This window comes from Cebus imitator, unplaced genomic scaffold (genome assembly GCF_001604975.1).
Source record: "Cebus imitator isolate Cc_AM_T3 unplaced genomic scaffold, Cebus_imitator-1.0 Scaffold29, whole genome shotgun sequence".
Taxonomy (NCBI): Eukaryota; Metazoa; Chordata; class Mammalia; order Primates; family Cebidae; genus Cebus; species Cebus imitator.
Window position 1 is genome coordinate 2,508,444 of NW_016107344.1, and position 26,902 is coordinate 2,535,345.

At 32.9% G+C, this 26,902-nt stretch overlaps 1 protein-coding gene and 1 long non-coding RNA gene across 7 annotated transcripts in view; one reads left to right on the forward strand and one right to left on the reverse strand.

Annotated features, from left to right (window-relative positions):
* Positions 1–26,902, reverse strand: part of PCDH9 (protocadherin 9) — a 907,179-nt gene that overhangs the window by 643,420 nt on the left and 236,857 nt on the right. The window lies entirely within an intron of this gene.
* LOC119470388 lies at positions 11,467–24,351 on the forward strand. Its single transcript, XR_005199277.1, has 3 exons — positions 11,467–11,607; positions 12,433–12,531; positions 24,080–24,351. It is a non-coding gene; the product is annotated as an uncharacterized LOC119470388 (long non-coding RNA).

A 26,902-nucleotide genomic window follows, 5' to 3' on the forward strand; every position in this document is an offset into this window, starting at 1 on the left:
AGAAAGTGTTCCAGATTACACTCATCAAGCTACTGCAGCCTCTTTTATATACCCCCAAAACAACCAGCTCAAACATTCCAAATGTGACCTTTTACAAGTCTCCCTTTCTTTTATTTATATTAAATTTTTGTTTTCCTCCATCAGGGCAATCACATCTTAGATCAGAATTTTATTATTAATCGATTGCAGAAGGTTCCATAATTTATTTATTGTATTGCTTATGAATAAATGATTATTTTTAATCATAGCAACTCATTATGCCTTAATAACATCATGAAGGTGATAACATTATTACCATATTAATAGAGTAAGTTCTGATTATTTTTAATGTCAGCTATAGTAATTGCATTAAACAAGATAAAATATGTAAAAGTAGATGTAAACACTTATCTAAAAATATTTTATATATATTTCTTTAAAACATGCAAATCAATACCAACTCATATATTAAGATAAAAGCCAGAAATTCAAGGTCAAAGAATATTTTATATTTTTAAGAGTTGAATTTAGGTCACCTAAATCTTTTTGAAATTGTACTCATTACTAATTTATGACATACATGAAGAAATGGCTGAATTGCATGCCATGTTTTACAAATATGTATCATATACTTACCTGGCTCTTCTTATTTCTGGACATGGGGATTAGGGGTTTTAAGCAAGAGAAGGCTTGGTTCATCTCCCACCTCAGCAACTCAGTACACACAAACTCTTGAGCAAACCCCTTGGGTTTCTGAGCTTCTGTTTCCTCATTTCCAAATAGGAACACTATTGAATACCCCTCCTACTCAACTTGTTGTTTAAGTTGTTTCAAGTATCAAATGAGGTAACATGAAACATGTTTATAAAAAATACCAATCTGAATAAGAAACAAGTGATGCAGTAAAAACTGTGGGTGATAAAAACAATTCCAGACTTTGAAACAGCTAAAGTAATGTGTGTATATATGCTACTCTCTATGGTGCCTGTAATGATATACCCTCAGTCAGGGCTGCCAAGAAGGAGGATGTTCTTAGGAAAATCGAATAATTTACTAGGAAATATTCAGATATATTTCCTAGAAAGAGTAGAAGTGACAAGAAAAACAGTAGAAAGACTTAAACATTTCTTCAATTCATGTTTGCTACAAATTTCTACAATTCTATGATTTTAAGATGAGATTTTGTTATCTGCTTTCATAGTAAAGTAAAAACTATTCACAGTAATTTTAGTGCCTGAGCCCTTTTGCTGAAGGGTCATGAGGACAGGACAGTGTTCATAGTTGCAGTGGCTCATTCAATAGAATATTTTTTTAAAAAAATGAAGTCTACAGTGAAGAGTTGGGAGAATGAGACAAGGAATGTGAAAAATAGAAGAAAACTGGAAAATCTTCTATACAGAGTTGTTAGTAACTTAGAATCAGGATATGTGAGCAAATAGAATGGAAGGACATGAAGCCAAATGGGTAAACTAAAGGCAGCCCATAGCCTGACCCCCAAATATATAAATAAATAAACATACCAAATGCAAACTTCAGTGCTTAACTGGCAGATCAATATTAAAAAAAAGGAAAAAGGAAGAAGAATTATTCCAAGGTAGCTCTCAACCTGAAAACAATGAAGTGAGGTACTCTGTCAAACATAAGAAAGATTCCAAGTTATATTAGAGAAAAAAATCACCTAAAATAGAAGAACAGATCTAAATCCTCATAATGGTGAAGAGAATAAATAGTTCTTTTAGTCATATATATATATATATATATATATGTATATATATGTATATATGTGTGTGTGTGTGTGTGTGTGTGTTTATTAATTGACAGGTGTAATTATTTGTAGTGATATCAAATTAATCCAGTTTTTAAAGCCACACTGTCCAACATTGTTGCTATTCATCACACTTAGCTATTTAAATTTAAACTAACAAAAATTAAATAAAACTTGAAAATTGGTTCTTCAATCACACTAGTCAATTTTAGAGTGTTCAGAAACTACCTGTAGCTGTTGCATTGGTAGAATATGATGCTATTTTCCAAGTTATATCATTTACTGGTGTCTGTTTATTATTTTTGAAACCCTGATACCTAGCATGCATTTGGTACATGTTTGTGGAATGAGAGATCCTCTCATCCAGTTCTAACAGGAGATCATTCAGCATCTGCTTCAACACTTACATTGGCAAGAGATTTACCACCTCATAAGGGAAAGCATTCCATTTTTAGCAGTTCTGTTAGAAAGAAGTTACTTCATTACAGAAAATCCAAATTTACCTGCTTATATAACTTCCATTAATCTTATGTTTTGTCAGATAAAGTTTAAAAGAAGTTTATTTTTTTCATGTAAAAGCTTTTAAAATACATGTAGGTGACTATAACAATTTACCCACCAAATATCCTTACATGGCTTCATTTCCAAACACTTCTTTGTCATCTTCTAATTTTACAATGTCTCTTAAAATGCAATGTCCAAAACATTATATTATCTTCCAGCTACTCTGATCAGGGAAGACAACTATGGGAATTATCCCCCATGGCTTTGTACAGTATACTTCTATTAAAGATGCCCAAGATTCCATTAGCTTTTCTTGGCATTCTCATCACAGCATGACTCATAGTCCACTTACAATCAACTAAGAGTTCCTACCTAAGTCTTCAAGATGAGATGTTGTCAAATCATGACTCCTTTGACCTTGCTTCTTTTATTGGATTCTTGTATTAGAGTGGAGGGCTTTATTTCATGCTGATGGCTCAGGTATGTTGTTTCCATCAGTTAAGATTTTCTAAACTTTGATTCTGTCAATTATCTAATAAATTAGCTATCAATTCAACTTTGTGTTGCATGCAAATATGATAAGCAAAACCTATCATACATTAAAATCATTGATAAAAAATAGTCCAAGGACAAATGCCCATATCACAACACCAGAAACCTCCTTCTCAGATGATATCCACATATTACCACATTTGATTAACTATTATGTTTTAGGAGCCATATATATAAGCTTCAACTGTTATAACAAATATTAAGTATGCTATTGGCATTTTTTAGAAAAAGAAAATAAAAATATGAATGACTTAATACCACTTAAGTAGAGCTAGGATTTCAACAGGGACCTTCTCACTCCACAGCCTGCCTGTTACCACAGGACACAAAGACTCCCTTTAAGTATCACTGGAACACTTTAGCTTTAACACGTTGAACATATTCATCTATTTGTTTCCCTGAAACAGAGGAAAGACTGTCAAATGCCATACTGGCATTGCTAATTTATTTCTTTAGCATTCCATTACGCTGCCAATCTATTTTTTCAAAATTAAAAATGCATTTTAATCAGTACTCTTGCTACTGTGAATATCTCTTAGTGATTTGATTTTTTAATATTTGCTACATACCTAATTTTCAAGCCATACTTTGCTATGAATCAGTGTTAAGCCCACTGATTTTTACTTTTTAGAATCCATCATTTAAGCCTTTTGGAATTCAGAGCCTCCAAAAAGTGAATAGTATATGTGGACACTTTCCATTTCAATATCTTATTGCCCATTGTTACATTCAGCAGCTTATGTAGTAATAATAAATTGAAATCACTACAGTCTAGAGCCTACAATTATGTTGATAGCATAATCCTGTCAGGTGAAAGGATATTGAATTACATTACTCTTGAATTTCAATAGTATGATTGAGAAATCTCAATTTGACTTTCTTGCCCAACACTTTCTGCATGAAACAGGATTATGCACACCAATTAAATATCTCTCTTTCAAACCATTTTTTCAATAACAAACATTGATTGATTCACTTTATAGTATTTGTTACCCAAAATCTCAGAAACGTTTGTGCTTTAACCTAAAGCATCTAAAATGGGATTTTTATGTCACAATTCCATTTTCATGAATATACGTAAAATCGATTATAGAAGCTAAATGTTTTCTTAATATCAGTTATGAGATTTTCTTCATATAGAAATCTGAAATGCGGCATGTATATACTCTCAAAACATAATTAGCTACTTTTTATTTTGGAGAAGGAAAGTTTAAAGCAAAAGTGCTTTCTGGAAAATCACAAGTTTTAATCATATTAATAAAAACTATATTTTAGGTCTTGGTTATGTCCAAAGTATGTGAATGCATGTGCATTTTTAAGTTACAATTGTCCCTTTTTTATGCAATTATAAATACACTCTGAAAGAAGAAATGGAAAACCAAACTTCACTTAGATATTCTTGCAAAGGAAGCTAGATCATCTCACACCTAGGCAAGTTGTTCCAGGTTGATGCGGCTTGAAACTGATTAGAATTTCAGAAAACCTAGTGGCATTACAACTAGAGATGGTGTGATGATTATTACTTTCACACAATTTTCACTTCAGAAGAACCTAAAAAATAATTTGTTGAAATGTGTAGCATTATGTAGGTTTTCAGGCATACTGAAAATAGCAAGTTATTTCTTTGGCAGCCCTTAAGAAAAAAAATTAAAGAGTTAAACACTGGGCATGGTGACTCAGACTGGTAATCCCAGAATTTTGAAGGGCCAAGAAGGGTGGATCATTTGAGGCCAGTAGCTCAGGACCAGCACGGGTAACATAGCAAGATCCCCATTTCAACAAAAAATAATAAAGAATAAAAATCAATCAGGTGTGGTGATGCATATGTGTAGTCCTGACTACCGGGGAGGCTGAGATGAAAGAATTGCTTGAGCCCAGGATTCAAGCTTACAGGAGTTTGAGCCACTGCACTCAAGCCTAGGAGTGAGACCGTATCTAAAAAATTCCAAAAAAAAAAAAAAAAAAGCTTAGTCCCCATTCTCACACATACCCAGGATTTTTCTCCTTAGTTCTCACTCTGGATCCCTTCCCAATTTTGAGACCGATCCTAACATTTTTAGAGGGCAGTAGGAGTGTTACTGGCAGTGAAATTTGTTATTCCCCACTCCACTCCCCATCACCATTATATATACAAGACACTGAGGGCAACTGTTCATTTTTTTTAAGGGCTAATCTATATCAAATTATTATGTATAGCCTATAATGATCAGTGTCAGAATTGCTGCCTATTCAGTTTAATTATTTGACCATCTTATCTATGCAGATCACTGTACACAGTCCTAGATATTGATCAAAGGGGGCTAAGTTGTGCAGATCTGTGGCCACACATGAGCTCAGCTTTCTAACCACAGTTCTGCACATTTGAAGTCAATTTGGACAAATCGTATGTTTTTAGACTCTTCTGCCTTTTAAATGGTAGTATAATACTGTGGAATTGTCGTCTAACACTCTGTACCATGATTCATTCATCTTCAGCGCTGAGAATACTCAGGATATTTTCATAGTTTACAATAATGTATATCACAAAGGATACACGATTGTGTTATTCATATGTGTAATCAGCTATGGACTAACTAGAAATAACAGTGGTCTTATTATGCAAACAGCAGTCCACAATATGCAAATAAATATAAACAAAACCAAACAGAAACCTCCAGAATAATGTTTACTGATATGTCCTTAAAAATCCCTTTTTTTAAAATTACATTTTCCTGTCTTCTCAAAAACATTAAATAACATCAAGGATGAATGCATGAAAAAGTTTATATTTTCTCTTTTGCATTTTTGAAAAGGAATCACAATATAATCTTATTCTGATTATTTGATTTATATTCTCCAAGGCCATTACTGCCTCCTGGCATCATTATATGCTTGTGTAAGGTTTATATGGTGTCTCTTTTAATTGCTTAAACTAATCTACTCAATGACTGCAAATCTAATGCACACTGGAACAGGCAGCCCATAAATTCCATCCTTCAGATGTGTCCTTGAACACGTATTTGTCCTGATGAAGAGCAGAAACAAAACAAGAATAATAAAATGAAAGAAAGTCTTGTCAAATAATATACCCAAAAGAACTTAGAAGCCCCAAAGATATTTTAGTTAAAGAAACAAAATAAATTAGTCCTTGCTTTTTCGGATTTGTATAAGCAATTATTCTAATTACATTACAGTTAAGTCTTCCGGCTATTGTTAAACAATGGTGTACCATATGGAAAAATAATATTAGATCATTAAATATGATCTTAATATGATTAATGTTATTATAAATGTTGTTTTAGGCATATAACCTCTATCAAATTGAAACATTCTTAACACCAAGGAAGAAAAGTAAGTTGGGCCATGATAACTGTTTGCATCTTAATCTTACATATATTATTGCGCACTGATTATAGAAAGCTCCACCTGAATGTGTTGCTAATACACACACACATACACACAGACTCATAACGCGACACAAGAAGTCAAATTACTTACACAAGGTAATTATTCCAGTTCTCAGAAATAGAATTACTGAAAGATATTCACAGCTACATTATCTTCTGTGTTAAACAGAATAATTGTGTTTTTCTACCAGATATATAATGATAATCACAGACACAAATAGTGGAAGGAGGAGACTATTATCATAAAACCTAGAAAATAATTAATAACTTTCTCTTAAAAGTATTTTTTCTGCCTACCACCTTGTTTTTTGATGGGCCTTTCTTACCTTGCACTGTAACCTAGTATTATATCCTGAAGAAGAACATGGCTTAATTCATGCAAATTATGTTTTCAGTCATTCCTTTGCTTAATAAATGACTTTTGCTACTCTCCTTACCAAGCATATCTGTGATATTTTTAAATTCATTTTTCTCGAACCACTAGAACATAGTTTACAATAAGTCCTGAAATAACTAATATGTGGACTAGCTATTGAGATCTATGGCATTTTCCACAAATATCCCTCTGAAATCCTGGTTTGTTATCTCATTTATTTTTCACAAGAATGTTCTGACATAGTTCTCATCTCCATTACATTGATATAGAAACTCTGAAACTGGTTTTGGCAACTTCAGTCACTAGTAATTCTTATTGAAATTTAACTCTATGACTCACACTAGTACTTCCCCTGCCTTTAAAATAATGAAATAAGATAAAGAAATAAACTAAGTTAGAACACTAGTCACTTTCTTTTCTTTGCCCATGCATTATATTGGCAAATATAAATTCAGCAGGTATCAGATAAACAGCAAAATTGCTTCAGAGACTTTCTTTTCTTCCCTGTTTTACATTTAGCATATCTATTTTCTTTCCAATTAATGCTCTGTAAAATATAACCAGATGTAACCATACTCCGAAACTGCTACCTGGCTTCCTTTGAATTCAGGTCCTAGTTCACTGTATTGTAGTATCACTGGGAGAATTAGCCCTTTGAGGGGCTCCACATTTTGTTCTTCTTGTGGCTTCCCTAGAACATAATTCTTGGATCCAAATTCTCAGCAATCACATTTTTTCCTATTTCCCACCAGCCATATACTAAAAACTATGAGGCCTTTGGAAATAATGCTTTAGTCCTTCCAAAATGTAAAGGCTCACTTTTATTTTTTTATCCCTTCTAGTGCCATGAGTTGATACAAGCAAAAACAAAAGCAAACTGCTAAAAGCAAGATGCACAAATATGGCTATTTAATTAAAGAATGCTCATGAGACTAGATAGCATTCCACAGACAGCTAGGAAAAAAAGACCAATATTAGAAGCCCTCAAAGAAAAAGGAAGAGATGACAGAATGGTTGTCTAGGCCAGCATTTCAGAATACTTTGATCATATATGTCAATAAGTTTAAGAAATAAAATGTGCAGATAAATCTCTAATAGTCTATTCATTTTTAATTATGTCCATGTATGTTTATCTATCAAGGCATGATACAAGCCTCGGGTAAAAGTCATCATTCATAACAAATGGACAGTTTAATATCTGATTTCAAATAACCTTTACATTTTCATTTTTTTATATTATTTCTTATTGGATCAGATAGATCATGTTAGTTTTTAAAAAAGTATAATGTATCTGACATAAAACGTATTCTAAAAGTAGAGAAGCCATTTTCCCAATGTTTGTTAGCATTTGCTTATATTATGTTTACTTTTGCACACTGTCCATTTGAAAACAAACACATCTCCACTTATTAAGAATGAGTTTAGTTACAGCGTAATAATCGGACTGTTATTTTACTTAACAGGAGTATGGAAACTGGAAGCTGGAACATGATAGTTACAGTTAAAGCAAATGTGTGATAAAGGGTCCATTATTTTCCATGTTAGAGTTTGCCTACTCTTCCCTCAGCATACCTTACAAAGCTGCATATGACCACAATAGGGGTGAGTTTGTCTGTATTTCAAATACTGGAAGTTTAATTTATTTCTTACCTCCAAGAAACAAATGAATTGAAATTTTAATATATTCCACACACTACCATGCATCATCTCAACTACCTCTCCAGGAGTGTGCCCCCAACTTTGGAAGCTACTGAGGTAAGGGAGTAGCTGCAAAGGATTGTAGAGAAAAAAATCTCAGTTCTGTTTTCCCTGACCTAACCCCATTCTCTACCTCCCTTTCAAGTTACAACTCCCTTTCAGAGTCACTCTAATCCCTACCTGGTTCAAATTTCAGCTTTAAATTACAGTCTTGTAATAAGGAAGACTTGCCTCCATCTGTACAGAAATTGGATCAGAAAGGGAAGTGGGGAGATTGTAGTCCAGAGGGTGAGGCAGTCTTGGCATCTCATTTTTAGCTTCTGAAGGCATTTTCCCATGTTACAGTTATGTATTAGTAATATTCCATAGAACTGTTTCTTGAGGTAATTTAAGGGCAAATTGTTTGTGACCTAGCCTATGCACCTAACTCCTTAAAACACATTAAAGCATCTTTCTAGTTTCAAACAATTGAGCTTAATTATACATTTTAGAAACAAATCCCATTCATAAATGACAAGTTGCACAGAATTTCAGTTCTTAGGCCAACTGAGAGTTGAAAACAGCTTTAGAGTGAAATTTTATGTTGTGGAGTTTAATTGTGAACGACTGAATGAGGCAGTACAATATGAACTATTCACCTTTTCTGCAGCAGTGTTATGACATAACCTGGTTTAAATAAGACAGTTTTAACCACATAGTAGTTAAATGACTTTTGATATGACACTAATAAAAGCCTGTCTATGTTATAGATGCTTAGGCTTTTACTCCTTTGTTTATTTTGAGAATATTAATCATTGTACTAAACTAATAAAAGAAAATTGTGGGTTTAAAGCTTCCATTAAAAAGTCCTTACCTTCACCATGAACTAGCATGATAAATGCTGATAAAGCATCTCTGTCTATCCTAGTAGAATTTATAGTGAACAGAAGAAACACAGATAGGCCATACCATAGAAAGCAGAAATATAGATTACCTTAAATTAGTGAATTATAACAATAAGAATTACTTTTAAGGCTATTTGGAAATATGTCAATAAAATATGAATTATTTGGGGAGGAAGATACAATCCATTCTAATGACAAATTATCTCATTGGATTTTTTGTTAGGATAAAGACTAATAATAACTAACATCAACTTCAACATTTACTCTGTGTTAGACATTATCCTAAATGCCTTATGTGTATGAAGTTATGTAAACTAAACACCATCCCACTAGGTAGATAGGTATTATCATTCCCATTTGATTGTTAGGAAAAGAAAAACACAGATATGTTAAATAACTTGCCCAAGTGCACCCAGCTAGTGAAATGTGACACTATTAACAAAACGTGATTTTAAACACTTTGCTGATATAGGATATCTGCTGTTCGGGAAGCTGAAAATCATTTCTGAGAAATTCAAAAAATCTTGTTAATGCTAAACATTTTTTTAGAGTAAGGATAAGAGGTAGGTGGAACAGGTTACAAGGAGATAGAAGAGTCTTTCAACAGTCATTTCTGTATTGTTAATTCTGTCATTCAGCAAACCTTTATTACATATACACTACATGCCAGGAACCAGATAACTAGGTGCCAGGAATACAAAAATAATGTACTTGACCTTGGGAAGATCTCAGCATAGTAGAGGAAATAGAAATAATTGCCATAAAATATGGTAAGAGGCAATATATTTATACATCAAGTGCTATGATATAATCCCCCTCCAAGAGGAACTTTACAATGAGTGGAAAGTAATACATTTCTAAATAAAACTGTGGAAGAGCAATTCAGTAATCAGTGAGATATAGTTAATCACAGAAAATGGTCTGTAAGAGGTGAATTTGCTACATTTTTAAAGAAAGGATAAGAAGGTGAAATTGGTAGAGAAAAATAGGGCCTTCAAGCAAATATTTCTGCTGAAAGATAGGACATGTGCAAAGTAAGACAGGAGACAGTCCCTCTGTCCTTTGAGGAAAAAATACACAAACTGCCTACTGTCTCCTCCAATCGATCTAATTGATATTCGTCAATTCTAACATCCCCTTGTTGGCAAATTACTTTTCAGTTGCATGTGATTATTTATTTATTTTAGTTTTAAATACTGGAGGAAAAAAATTGATTATTTTGAATAATTAATAGAAATGTGTAGAAGATATGGTGGTAGTCTATGTCAAGCAGCCAATTTAAAGAACACCTAAACTGGAGATGTATTTAAAGTTATACTGGGTACCTTTCATATGGGTATGGTTTAAGGATTAACTGAGCCTTTGGGTAAAATTCATTTTCTCTATGGAAATCTTTCAGTCCCTGAATTTTTTCCAGTAAAATAATTATTTGAGTTTCAAATGACTTTTCATAAATAAACTGCAGATCATCCTCCATAAGACACATGCCTTCTTACCATACATACAATATTTTACTCAGAGTAGCAATTCCATAAACACAGCAAGGGTCCAAACTAATATGAACAACAGAAGTCAACATTGAGGCAAGGCAGGTAAAACAAGTCCCTTTAGCTGGAAGTCAGGGTAGATGGGAAAAACAGATACAAACTGTAATTTGTCACTTTTATGACCTATATCTAGTCCAGGATATTACACTTCATCTGTAATCAAGTAATAAAAAAAAAGATAAATCTGATGTTTGGGAAAGGGGAAAGTGCCAAGAGTTTATTTTACCTTTGTTTTTATCCATAGGACCATCTTTATTATCATGGTTTCATTGTTTAATTCCTGAGAATAAAGACAAAATCAAAATCAGGCTTCTGAAATTTGAAGCTAATTTTTGATTTTTGTTGTCCATTTAAACACAAATGATGAAAAGCAGATCACTCCTCCACACCACATTGATCCAAACACTTAGTCTATCATGTTTAAATTCTTTTTCTTTTTTACCAGAAAACTTTAACAGGTTTGGGTTGGGTCACTTTATTTCTCTTTCTGTTAATAGATTGTCTTTATACTTCTACCTAGGTGATAACTAATAAATAATATTTTGCTCCTCTTGAATGGTACACCTTTATATATTTAGAATATATACCATTTATATGCTTGACATTTGGTGGATCTTGTCTAATTTTCATAGGAAGAAGAAAAACCTGGCTTGCAGGGTGTATAGAGTACAGTGATGACAGCCTTTATGCCAATTTCACAAGCATTGCAGCCTGAATCATAGGCTGTACTATAAACGGCAGCATATGGCTGGAGAGTCATAGCAGCAGGATAACATGGTAGTGCCCAGATCACAGCTGCAGGCACACAAAGAAAGTTTTGATGCTGGTATCCATATCCCTCCTTCTCATCAACAACAGAAAGGATGACTACTTAAGATTCTGTTGTCTTAAAGGCTTTATTAAGTTATTGCCCAAGGTAGGAAAGGGATATTATTGTCTACATATGTTTGCCAGAATCATGCAGCTTCTCTATTCTGGCTTTCCTAGCAGGTGTCTCTTTAAGTACTTATTCTAAATGGAACACAACTGGGAGACATCAGAAAGGGCACTGTTGACAACTGTCATAGCAGGTTCCAGTTTGAATGGTAACTGAGCAGAAGGTCTCTCTCCAGAGTACTTCAGATCATCCTAGTAGCAGCATCATTTCCACCAGGAACTCAGCTTCTACCAGAAAAGAGTGCTGGGAAATGGTGCTTCTGGTAAAACCTGATCTCCTCACTGGAAATGCTCTACCCCATCAGATTTTGGATAGAAAATAGCTATGAGGCAATTGAAGGAATGCTGATTTTAAAGGCAAAAATGTAATATTTAGAGGAAGCAGATAATGCAGACAAGTGAAAATTTGCTAAATATTGCTTTCATACCTGTTATATCCTTTAAAATACTTTAAAGCTCTTTCGTAAGTAAAAAGAAACACTAAACGTTCAACCATTTAATTAAACATATGAAAGATTAATTTATCAGATATATAAATGATGTTTTCAATGTATAGAGATTCAGTTATTGATGGTTTGTTATTGTTTTGCATTATAATTTTTGTTACTTTGGAGTTTTGTTGTTGTTGCTGTTATAGTTGCTATCACTGACCATACAAAAACAGGAGAATTATGCTCAGAAGCTGAAATTTAGGATCCAATTTAAATGATAATTTTCAGATAGATCTTGTAAGGTATTTAGGGTAAAGTAACTCTGCAAACCAAATACGAAAAAAAAAAAAACACTGATTTTTCCCCTTGCTTAGGATTATCCATCTGCAAAATAAAAGCGATTGCAATTTCTGCATGACTGCAGGAAAAATAAATACTATTCCATAGCATGCTATTTTACAAGTTTCTTTAAGGTAACCATTGTGCAGATATATGTGTTTAAAAAGTAATATGTACTATAAGACATTAATGTATGCTCCTATTTTAGTTTTTCTACATAGATTACAAAATATAATTATTTGGACTCCTTTTGTAAAAGTATGTGAATTACAGATCAGAGATTTATATATGGATTTATATATGGATTGCTTCTTTTCTTAGTTTAAGCTACTGATTATCTTCTGTAAGAATATATATTATATATAAATATATTATACATGTCATTCTATAATAATACATATATTATACATATGCAACTGTATGTAAATGTATATGATTTTTGGCCTTAATAACTTCACATATATGTACATAAATGTATGGATGTTTATATGTATATATATGAATATGAATATATGAACATATATGTATATGTATAGATGTATACATATGAATTTATTAAGGCCAAACATCATATATACACTTATATACAGTTATATAGGTCTATATGTACATGAAGCTATTAAGGCCAAAAATCATATACATTGTATTTATAAAGAAAATACATTTTATTTATAAGGAACAACACAAAATTGTATTTTATTCTAATGCTGAATATCCATATATGGGTAGCAAAGAAAGACATGTTGTTTTGTTTTGGTTCGACAAGTTGTAAGTGTTGAGTTCAGATAAAATATCAGTATCAGAGCAAAGAGGTTAAATCCAGGACAAAAATGAAATGAGAACTTTGGAGTTTTTACTTCTTTTAGTGTTACTGACTTGGAATGCACGCAAAGATGGAGCCTAGGCAAACTTTCTCGTAGTATGTCTTTCCATTACTGTAGTAACTGAATGCCCTTGTTAAATTCCAGTGAAATCTTGCATCACATTTCATTGAGAAAATAGAAGACATTTGAAACTCCTTCATATTTTATCCAAAGTCTGTCACTCTACATGGTTCTGAATATATTGTTTCTATTGTCTTATTCATTAAAGCAGTGAAGGTATCTCTCTTCTTATTAAAAATTCATCTAACCATCTGTGTTCTAGAGGCCATTCCCTTCCTTATAATTTATGTTTTCTTAAAGACTTCTTTCTCCTGAATCTTCAGCATTCTTCTCTAATGAAATATTACAACATACAAACATCCTATAGTGAATCTCATTTTAAGATAAACACAACCAAATCCACATCTCCTTCAAATATCTAATTTCTCATCTCTCACTCATGTGCAAAATTCTTGAAAGAGCCACCTATTCCAATCATACCCCCTGTACAACTCCAAATACTACATTTCTAAGACCACCTGTCTGTCAAATCACAAACTCTTTTCTATGCTCATTTTACACCATTTGACTGAACATAATATACTTAAATCTCTCTCCTTTTTTCCTCCTTCCTATCCCTCTCTTTTTCCTCTCTAGCTTTGCTCACGCCACCATCTGCTAGTTACCTTCTCCGATCCCTCCACTGTTTTCTCTTTTTCCGTATCTAATTCTCTAACTACTGACTGCTGACATTCCTCATGGCTCAGTGCTGAACACTTATTTTCTTTTCTCAAGGTAATATATTTTATTCCCACTGTTTTAAATATCATTTATGTGGCAATGACACTAACTTAAATTATCTATCTATCTATCTATCTATCTCTTCTGATCCTTCCATCAACTTGTTCCTTTTCTCACTTCTTGATCTCAATAAAGGCAACACTCGTTTGCATTTGCTCATGTTCCCAAACTGGGACATTCTTAAAGCCTCTATCTCCCTCACCAGCCCCATTCAATCCATCAAGAGATGATCTTCATCACACCACATATTCTCATGCATACACATACACACAAATGATTTCATCCAAGTCAAAGTCCATTTCCCACAAGACACACAAGGTAATCTTGTAAGAGTATAATGGGATTATGCACTCCTCTATGTAAAATTGTTTTTCTTCTAAAATCAGACAAGATTTATTATCTTGGCCAACTTCTACAGTTTCTAACCAATTTAATCTCACTCCTATGTTCTAGAAATTTTTATCTGTCCTTCAGATCACAATTTGAATATTACTTCCTACAAGACACTTCTTGATATGATATAAAGTTGATCCCTTCATCCTTTCTCATGTGTTTTTATTTTTCTATTATAATCCTTATCACAATTTATAATCATACATTCCTTTGCATGCTCTTATTTAAAATTTTATCAATCGCTAATTTTTAAGATTCATAAAAGTTTTGCTTATTCCTTTTTTTTTTTCTATTTTATATCCTACTCCTTGCCTAGTATTTGGCACCCAGTAGGAGCTTATAAATGTTTGTCAAAGAAACAAATCTTCTAGCTAAATCTTTTAAGTAGTAAAGAGCATTACAGTAAACTTTAGTATAAATCTACAACAAAATAAACAAAAAATACATAAAAACACACATGCTGATTCCAAGCTGTTTTATAAGCTATATTTATTTTATCACAGCCTTTGTGCAGTGCTTATTGAAGTAAGCTCCATGTGTTTTGCCATAAACAGTCTATTTTAAATGTGTACCATATTCTACACATTATATCTATTAAGAGAATATACAAATAAATAGAATATACACTGTTTATAAAGATATTTCCAGAATATGGTTAAATAAGACTAAGCATAAAAAAGTAAAAGATAATTCATTTACACTAAAAAAAAAACTTGAGGATTTAATTTTTCATTACTTAATTACTTATCTAAAACTTGATTCAATTTAAACTTATTGAAGTATTACATTTTATTAGATTCTATTAATTATACAATTTCTAGCAAAAAGAAGAAAATTTTCTATCTTATTACCTAATTAATTGAATTCTTGCTATTCTATAAGGTAAAGCTCTTTACTTATTGAATGCAACCTATGTTTATACACTTTCTGATTTCTCATGTCAATGGCAAACATTAAATACTTAAAATAATGCTTATTGAAAATGTTATTAAATACATAAAATATTATTAAATGCCAAAGAGCAAAAGTTGAAAATTAACATAACCCTAACATTTATGATACAGGTAAAATGTATAACAGAAAATTACTTCAATAGTAACTTATTTTCCAGTAATACAAGTATAAAATTAAGTAATTGATATTGTTTGGATATTGATTGACTGCTCAAATCTCATGTTGAATTATAATCCCCAGTGCTGGAGGTAGGGGCTGGTGGGAGGTGTTTGGATCATGGGAGCAGATCCCTCATGGCTTGATGCTGTCTTCAGGATAGTGAGTTCTCCTGAGATCCGATCATTTAAAAGCATGGGGCACCCCTGCCCCACTCATTCTCTCTCTTGCTCCTATTTTCACCATAAGTGTCTGCTCTTGCTTTACCTTCTACCATGAGTAAAAGTTATCTGAGGCCTCCCGAGAAGCTGAGTGGTGTCATCCCCAAGCTTGTACAGCCTGCAGTGAGTGCTTGAGCCAGTTAAACCTCTTTTCTTTATAAATTACCCAGTCTTAGGTATTTCTTTATAGCAATACCTAAGCAATGCAAAAATGGCCTAATACAATAATCAATCTCGTATATCAGATCCTATAAAATATACATTTTGCTATAGAATGGACTGCCAAGAAACACTAAAAAGTCATAATTACACCAAATCTATAAAAGTAGATATAGGCAACTATTTGAATATAAGAGCTTGATCATAATCCAATATTTGGTTATAAAGGTAGGACCAAAAATAGCCTTCTCTGCTGTGGTTAAATTTGTTATATATGTGAAAGCTGTCTTCAGGCCCTACCTACCCCAGGCTCTCCTGGAATGAGGATCACTCCACCTCCTCATCCCATCTATCAAGCCTTCCTCTCAGAAATGTCTTAGATAATTTCTGGCACCTCTCAAAACTAACTTGCTCAGGCTACCACTCCCCTGAAACTCTGCCTTGTAAACAAACAGTGACTCCATATTCTTTAAGCAGAGATTCTGAAAAACAGAGATAACAACATCTAGATTCTTGAATCTTTTGGGCAACATTTGTTTCTTAATTTCAAACAGAATTATTTTATAAATGTATTTTTAAAAGTAACAATGTTAATTCTTGGTCTTGACATATATTTAAATTTACTCTATGTTCCATGACTTCACGAGGGAAATTTTCAGTAAGAAATTTGAAGATGTAATTAGGAATACAAAGTTTATTTATGTTTGTCAAGCAAAATGTTTATAAAATTTCTGAGAAATAAGGCAGTTCACCTACAGGGGAATCCCACTTGACGTAGAAGCTCATAGTTAGGAAACAAATGATTTTGCTGTTTTCTCCCATTCTTACTCAGAAAATTTAACTTCATTGCTGTATTATTTCGCATATGACAAGTCAACTGGCATCTCTATACAACTTTTTAATTTTTCTAAATATATACTTCCATTCTTCACATAATTACATTTAATTATTTGGTTTAAAGGTCATAACTTTGAGGTCAGAATGATTTATGTTAAAATCCTTTGGGCAAATTAACCATTTTTCTCATTTTTAAATGAAAATAATAATACTGACCTTATAGATTGTTGAAAGGTTTGAATGAGATCTTAGAAGCACTAAAAAAATTATTAGTCTATTTACTCAGTGTTACTGTGTGCTAGTCCTTATGCTGTATCTCTCCCTTGCTTTTAGATTTTTTACATGAATACGTTGTCTAAATATTTAATTAGAAGAATGTAAATCCATTCACATCTAGTTCATTTCAATTTCTTTATTTGTTTTTAAAATATGCCTTCTGGAAAGGATGCTTTCAGATATGGGTGCGTGTGTATGTGTGTGCGCGTGTGTGTGTGTGTAATTAGTCTTATTGTAAAGATTAGCAATTACACCAAAAATGCCATCCAAACACTGCAAGTGAGAGTCAACAGAAAGAAAGAAAATAAAGACCACATAAAATTATTCACAGACAAAACACCTTAGACACTACCGACATTTTAATTATAAGTGGTGTATCTGGGCATGCACATACATTTCTGAAGACAGGCAATATAGTTTTTCAAAGCAAAAGCATATATGTATTCTTCAACTTAAAATAATTCATGTCAAAAATTTCTCTGATTAAAAAATTATTTTATATTCAATAAGAGATATTTTGGGCAAAATAATCACGTAACCTGTTTTACACTGCACTACACACACGACAAACACACACAAACATATATCATATATATCTATATAATCATTCACACATAAATGTGTGTATGTATTTAGAAAAACATAGGAGAGAGTATCTATCTATCTATCTCCCAGCTCTTCCACCATTCATTACATGTTTGCAATTGTAACCCTGAAGTGAGACAAAAAAGTATTCATTACATCATTGAAAGAGGACTGGGCAGGCATGAGCATCATGGTGATTTTCTCTCCAGGTCTTTGTTGCAAGGAATAAATTAGTCAAGAGAAATTAGACCATAGACTATGGTCACTGGCTTAAGTAACACCATCGAACAATTGTATTTAAGTTTATATTTAAGAAAATATAGATAAAAATATTTTATTAGCTTTCTCTATATATCTTACTTTCTACTTTTCAGCATGATCTAGATGCCATAAGCCATTTATTGTCTACATTGCTTGTAGCTTAAGTTATATATTTATGTTTAACTTTATGCTATTTGACTACAGGTAAACAGTTTGTTTCCTAATTTAAGTTTTCTGTTTTCCCACATTTACTATGTTCTAAGAACTAAACAGTCTTAAACTAATGAAAGCAATCATAATTGTATGTATAGGTTCTTCTGATTTGTTTTATTTTTAAAATGCTTTTCAAAAAATAAGTATTTATTAAAATAATACAGTTATCTTGATGGTTAATTAAATCTGCACTACCTTTGGCCACTATACTTTTAACCAGGTCCTAATTAGCTGTGTAAGAGAGGATGAATGAGACCTGAGAAAAGATCACACCAAGGCTACAAGTTCAGGTGCTGCAGTCCCCATCAAGCACATCTCAATTGTCACTCCTACCTCTACTCCTTTAACACCAGATCTACTCTCAGCCTCATTGACTAATGTGTAAATTGGGGACAAAAACAGCATTTACTTCATAGGATTGTTGGCAGAATAAAATGAGGTAATTCAGGTAATTGTTAAAATAGTGACTGCCACACTGAAAGCCCAGACTATATGAGTATAAAGCATAAAGCACTCTCCCAACTCATAGCCTACTCTCAATCTGGAAACCCAGATAGTCCTTCCAAAATATGTCAGAGAATATCATCTTTATGCTTAATATTCTGCAGTAGCTTCTCTTTTGCGACTGAAATCTGAAGTCTGCCTATGTACATGATACAAGGTGGTCCATGCTCCAGTCCCTGCGGACTCTCATCTCCACTCTTACATTCTTCCCTAATTCTCTGTTTCTGAAAGAAACCAACAAGCACCTGATTTGGGCCCTTACATTTATGTTCTCCTCAAACCTTGATCATTTCCACCAGTGCTCCAACAACCCTTCCCCAAGAGCTGAAGATTTTCTTGGCCTGCTTCTTCCCATTTTTGGTCTCTGTTCAAATTTCACTTTACAAGAAAGTCCTTCTTTTTTCTTTAACTTTTATTTTAGGTTCAAGGTTATATATGCAGGTTTGTTATCTAGGTAAATTGTGTTTATTGAAGGTTTGGTGTGCACATTATTTTGTCACTCAGGTAATAAGCATAGTACCCAATAGGTAATTTTTCAATCCTCTCTGTCCTCCAACCATCCACCTTCAAATAGGCCACAATGTCTGATGCTCCCTTCTTTATGTGCACGTTAAGCTCTACTCCCACTTATAAGTGAGAATATCCAATATTTGGTTTTCTGTTCCTGTGTTAGTTTGCTTAGGATATAACGGCATCCTGTTACATACATATTGCTGCAAAGAACATGATCTCATTCTTTTTCATGGCTGCATAATATTCCACCATGTATGTTATTTACCTAATCCACATTTGTACCCACAACCCTGACTTTCATCCACTTACTTTATTTATTTATTATTTTATGGCACTTAAAAATGGTTGACATGCTAATTTTTTACTTGTTTATTTGCTTATTTTTTGTCCCTCTCCACTAGAATGGGTAGTGAAAGGAAAGAGACTTTTTTTTTCTGTTCACAATGTTTTGGATGATAAGTTGCATATGGTGGGTTCAATAAATATTTCCTGGCTTAATTAATAAACCTTTTGGAAATCCTATTCCCGCCACCAGTTAAATAGGACCCAAAAAGAATCTTGCAGATTTATTAAGCAAAATATAACTATTATCCTGTTTTAATTCGGAGAACTTATGTCAAAAAGCACACTTCCAATAGTCCTGTATCAAGCCTTCTCTAGTATAAATATAAATATGATGTAGAATAACTATATTCTATATTAACTACAATAATAATGTTAAACTCTCTGTGAATGTTATTCATGAAAAATGTGAAAATTTGCAATTATTAAAAATTGTATTTATAAAAAGTATTGAGTAATAAGAGAATAAGATCATTTGTACAATCATTTTAACTTCATGATGAAGTTAACATAATATAGTCTTTATAGTAACTGAAATACTTAAAAGTTTATAATATATATATCCATGGTATAAATGACATTTTAATAAACATTTTAAAAAATTCCCTACATTCATTCTCATTATAAATATACTTTTGTTTGTTTCTTACTTTTTTTAACAAGATACATTGTAGGATTTGGTGTTTTTGTACATCATACATTCTCAGAGTTTAGAAATGATGACTCCACTCCTGTCTCCAAAGGGGGCCCCTGGATGCTTTACCAATCCATATAACAATATTCCTTCCTTGTACAATGGTTGGTTTGAGGACAGGGATATAATCTAATTTAAGCCAATCTGCACATGATATTCCTTAGACATCAGAGATTATTTCAGAGTAAGTCAATGAACAAATTGGTCCAATTAGAGGGAAGCCTGGGACTTGTGCTTGATGGTTCTAGGTAGCTATGTGAGCTTGTGAGCTCAAGAAATTTTGTAACACTTGCATGCACTACTATAAGGAACTCCGCCAGAAGATACATCTTAAGACAAAGCAAAGAAGAACCTAGAAAATGAAAGAGAAATCAAGCAGAATATCTGATGAAGTTATGACTGAAGCTTGTATATCATGGCCTTTCTAGTATGAGAGCCAACTTATTTTCGGGTTTTGTGCTTTATTTGTTCAGGACAGTTTGAGGTGGGTTTTTTGTTGTTGTCAGCCAAGTATCTACCATATTTCTATAACTTCTGTAAGTTTTCACACATATGCAAATTTAAAAATTGACACAGAACTGCAGATTTACATGAATGGTAATCCTGTCAGACTCAATAATGCAATTCTGCAACAGACAGAGATAGAGCTAAAGTAGCATATGCATGCTTCTTCATATATATATATTTACATTAAAATTATATATTAAGTAACCAAGGGAGAAAAGATGCCCTATTGTTTTTAATGGAGTATTTTCTGATTCCTATGAGATTATTTTCTTTCTTTAAGTGCTAATGATTCTGCTCAGCATTGTCATTGCCTTTAAAAGAAAAAGTTATCAATATTTAAAAAGTCACTTTGCATGAGCAGACACTTTTATAAAGAAGACATTCATGCAGCCAACAAACATGAAAAAAGCTCAACAACACTGATCATTAGAAAAATGCAAAGCAAAACCATCTGAGATACTATCTCATGCCAGTCAGAATGGTGATTATTAAAATGTCAAGAAACAATCCAGATGCTGGTGAGATTGTGGAGAAAAATGAACACTTTTAGACTGCTGATGGAAATGTAAATTAGTTCAACGATGTGGAAGATGGTGTGGTGATTCCTCAAAAATCTAGAAACAGAAATACCATTTGACCCAGCAATCCCATTACTGGGCATACACCCAAAGGACTGCACACCATTCTATTATAAAGATACATGCACCCATATGTTCATTGTAGCACTGTGCCCAATAGCAAAGACATGCAATCAACCCAAATGCCTATCAGTCATAGACTGGATAAATAAAATGTGATATATATACACCGTGGAATATTATGCAGCCATAAAAAGAAATGAGATCATGTCCTTTGCGGGGACATGGATGGAACTGGAAGCCATTATCCTCAGCAAACTAATGCAGGAACAGAAAACCAAATGCCACAGGTTCTTACTTATAAGTGGTAGCTGAATGATGACACATGGACACATGGTGAGGAAGAACACACACTGGGGCACGTCAAGGAGACAGGGGGAAGGATAGCATCAGGAAGAATAGCTAACAGATGTTAGGCTTAAACCTTAGGTGACAGGTTGATCTGTGCAGCAAATCACCATGGCATACATTTACGTACGAAAAAACCCTGCATATCCTGCACATGTACCACAGAACTTAAAACAAAAGTTAAAGAAGAAAAATGGATAAAAATAATAAATGAGATTAGGCATTTGGCACATAAAATTTTTTTTAATTAAAAAAATAAAAAGTCACTTTGTAGAATGAAATTTGCAGATTACTTACAGTGAAAGAACGCTTTGTTCCCCTCTACTATCCATTAGAGTTGGGTCACTAAAAAAAAATGTTTTCATATCCAATTCATGAAAAAATGAGTGTGAAAAAAAATAAAAAGAAAGAGAAAATATAAAAGTAATTAGACAATTAGAATAGAAATATTCTTTGGATTATTCACTGTTTTACTTTATCCTTTTTTGAGAAGCTAATTGGGAAATGATTACATTCTCAGAATTCCTAGAGATGCTGCAGATGGCTTTAAAAATATTCTCAAATTAAAACACAAGTTACGTGTGTGCTCTGGCAACAGTAATCATAAAACTTTACTTCATAAGTTCACTCATTAAAAAAAAAACTTTTATGTTCATGGGTAGATGTGCAGGTTTCTTATACAGGTAAATTAATGTCACAGGGGTGTGTTATACAGGCTATTTCATGACCCAGGCGCTCAGCCTAGCATCCAACAGGTTTTTGTGTTGTTTTTGCTCCTCCCCTTTCTCCCAGCCTCCACCCTCAGGCGGGCCCCCGTGTCACAAACTCACTCTTATTTTCACTGAGATAATCCTATGAAAAATATTTTATTCTATTGAAAAGCTACTTTTTATAAAAGTTCTCATCCTGAGTATTATATTCTAATAAATAGCAACTAAAAAGACAAGAAACAAATGCTCATAATTAGATATATCTTGCTGTAATTTATATTTCTTTTATTCACATTATACAAATAAATATTTATACCAAGTTGTAACATTCAAAATTTTATGAAAACAGATGTAAATAAAATTGTAACTTTATCAAACATTAGACTAGGATCCAGGAAACCTCTTTACTACGTCAGATTCCACTTACTGTAAGATTAAACAGGGAAACCGTTCACCATATATTTCTTTAAAAATGACTGGCATAACATTTGCCATCTACTAGAGTTGCTTTAAGAATTACTTAAGTCAGACATTTATGTACTCATGAAAATTGTCAAATGCTTTTAAGGTAGCTATAATCTACATTTCCAAACCAACTTCGTTTTTCTCTCTCTTGAGTGTTTCTGTAACAGATTTGCCTGTGTTGCGGTAGAAAAACACATACTGCCTGAGTGCTCTGATGATGTTACTTCTAGAGCCTTTCCTGGTACAGCTTGTTTTGACCTAGGACAAATCACTGGAACCATCTGGTCTTTGGTTTCCTCATTTTTCAAAGGTTAGAGAGGAAATATTTGGATTGGATGAATGCAAAGAGTTTTTTTCAAGACTCTAACACTAAAATGGAATCTTACACATTGGTTAGTCCCAAGAAAGTAAATAATAAAAAGGAAATTCATCTGCATATGATGAATTGTAAAGGAATAATTTAACTCTAAATTTACTTTCAACATGATTCCATTAAATGACTTTGGCTATCTTTTTTCTCGTTTAGCAAAATAATATACAAAAAAGTTTATAAAGTAGAATATGTGTATGTTTTCTGTTTTTAGTGATTACTAGGTTTTCAATAATTTCCTATACAGTTTTTTTAGGATGATTTTAAAAGTTTGTTTATATATGTGGACCCTCCATCTCAATGTCCTTGTTCCCTTTGTATTGGCTGTCTCCAAATTCTTCTAAAATCCATGAGAATCCTTGCCTCAGATGACTTGCACTTTTAGTTATTTCTACCTGATAAACTCCTCCTCCTAATTATCACTTACCTGGATCATTTGGATCTCAGTTCAGCTCTCATCTTCTCATTAAATTGTAACTTACTGGCATAGCCATCATTGTCTGTTATAGTCTCTACTATTATTCTCAATATTTATCTTTTCCATTGTGTCTATTGCAAGATAAAATGCCTTTGTGTATTTACTTACTCAACCTTGACAAGAATATATATTCTTTCTGTCTTCTTTACTACAGTGCCAAGATCAATCCCTGGCAATAAATCTTATTTTTGTTGAATGAATATGAAAATACCTTCGGGCATATATAGCCTACAAGCTCCACAATTATTAAAATATTAATATAAAATGTATTCAAACATAAGCAGTTATGATTATGTTGCATATTTAAATTATTTCCATAATTTGACCCATGAACAAGTAACTATGCCTAGTATATTTCATATAGAGTTAAATTTACACCTTTTTTCTCTTAAAGGTTATTTGAAATTTCAAATGGTAACAAGCTTGGAATTGTTTTTTTCTTCAACTATGGACTGTATCAAAGTTTATGAGCTATAATTGTCTTTTGGTTTCTGCCAGGCATCAGGATAGCTCATTTGCATGACTGATATAAAATTTACTTATTCAATGAATGATGCGCTGTACTAACCCATCTCTGTAATAATAACTGCAGTGTGACTAACAATAACTAATCTTGTCTCAACTACAAAAGCACGTAAATTAGTAAAATAAATGTTTAGTTGTGTATGTGCATGTGTTTGCATGTTGGAGTTGGGGTGGATTATGCTCTTTGATTTCAATGCAATGCTGCACACTCTTTATACAATCTGGAGAAAAAAAATGTGCAGAAAAACGACAGTCAATCCTAGCCATGAATCAAGTCACTATATCTATTCTCTTAGACATAAATACCACCTAAAACTTTATAAATTAACACATTGTCTATTTTTTTTAGTGGTGAGGTATATTAGTCTGTTCCCACGCTGCTATTAAGAACTGCCAGAGACAGAGTAATTAATTAAAAAATAAAAAGAGATTTAATTGACTCACAGTTGTGCATGGCTGGCGATGCCTCGGGAAACCTACAGAAGGGGAAGCAAACATGTCCTTCGCATGGCAGCAGGAAGGAAATGTGCTGAGCAAAGGGGGAAAAGCCCCTTATAACATCAGATCTCACGAGATTTCACCCACTATCACAAGAACAGCATGGAGGTAACTGGCTTCATGGTTCAATTACCTCCCGCCGGGTCTCTCCCATGACACATGGGGATTATAACTACAAGATAAGACTTGGGTGGGGACACAGCCAAACCATATCATAAAGTCTCTTCATCACAACAACCAGATTAGAAACTTAAGCATTCCTGCATCTTCTTGGCACTCTTATGAATTAATGATCATAACAAAACAAATACAACTGAATAATCTCTTTTTCACTGGGATATGGAATTCAGTATAGCTTGAAGATACCTTTAAAATGTGGTATTAGAAACAAAGTCCAAATACTAGACAGTCCATTTAAACAATTGAGAGGAGAAGAATGACACAGGTATAGCTACTTGTTTTATTTAGGAATATAAATTAACTAAACATTTTATTAATATTTCTATAGCAGACTTTCAATAGTGATTTTCCAATAGATTTTAGGGTACTAAAACCATGATAATCTGAGATACCTAAAAATAGATAGCAAGATATTTTCAATTCCACTGAATATTAACTTATATACTGTTATAGATGATTTCTTTTATTCTCAGTAATTTTTAAAGTGTTTAAAATAAACACGCAACTGAATAAAATGGAGAAAAATAAAGACTAGATGTTATGTGATTCCATTAGTATAATATCTATGCATATATAAAAGATAGGCATACATCATACACAGTCCAGATGATACGTATAATATGTATATCATAGAGAGAAAAATTGGGGAAATAATTCAAACTAAACTGTTAACTAAGACTACTTGCAAAAGTGGCATCTTACAGAGGAGAGATTTGATTTTTAATTTTCAAACGTTTTACTTAAATTTATTACAATGAATGTATACAATAATTGAAAAGTATATAAAATGGCTCTGATGTATATTTTGCATGTTTCAATTTTATTTATTCAAAGTACGGTTTGTAATATGTATATTTTCAGCTTATTGGAAGCATTCAAAATAGAGTTATATTACCAATTTCCAGGCTAAATAAATGTTGCTATTTTTCCTCAGCATCCATGTGAAATGTCTATAGAGCCCAGCTTCCCTGCCTGTTTATAAACATTCAGAGGACCCTGGTGTGATCAGGGGCATCATTACATTACTGCTTAATAGCACACACTGTTGATACATTAATTGCTTTATTGACTATTTTTTAAAGTTTATGACCTCATCTGCATTCCAATTTGACCTTGCTTTGCACTTTTTTAGAGAATCACCACATTCAACGACCTATATAATATGTATTATACTAATACATTTATGAAATGAAAAAAAGAGCTAGCTGATATTCACCTCATTTTTTAAAATAACTAATTCATTGTTAGGTAGACTCTATATTACAAAGAATTGCATAATCATAAAACTATGATGGTGTAGTTTCATAATTAGAAAAGATGTTCCAATTTTTTTTGTAGTTTTCTTTTAAACAATAGTTACCAGATGAACAGTCTGGTCAATATTCTCATGGTTTGAGGCAAGGGAGATGGCTCTTAACTTCATATAGATGTCTTATTTGAAAATGACAAATGGAATCAGAATGTTCTCCTTGACACCATAAATAACTGTTCAAAATAGGATTTTAAATGGAAATTTTACTAATTTATTTTATTTTTTTATTTTTTATTTTTTGAAACAGGGTCGTGCTCTGTTTCCCAAGCTGGAGTGCAGTGCTACAATTATAGCTTATTGTGGCCTCCAACTCTTGGGCTCAAGTGATCCTCCTGCCTCAGCTTCCCTGGTCACTAGACTAAGGTGTGTGGCACTATGCTCAGCTGTTATTTATTTGTTTATTTTTGAGACAGGGTATGACTATATTGCCCAGGCTGTTCCCAAACTCCTGGGCCCAAGCGATCCTTGCACCTTTGGAAATTTTATTTCTAAAACCTAAATAAAGTCTTTGCTTCCTAACAAATAAAAGCTGACTGGGAAACGTTTCTTAGTTAATTGAGGCCATAGAAATTTGGTTAGGATTGCAATACGAAAATTAAATCTTTCAGGCCGGGCGCGGTGGCTCAAGCCTATAATCCCAGCACTTTGGGAGGCCGAGGCGGGTGGATCACGAGGTCAAGAGATCAAGACCATCCTGGTCAA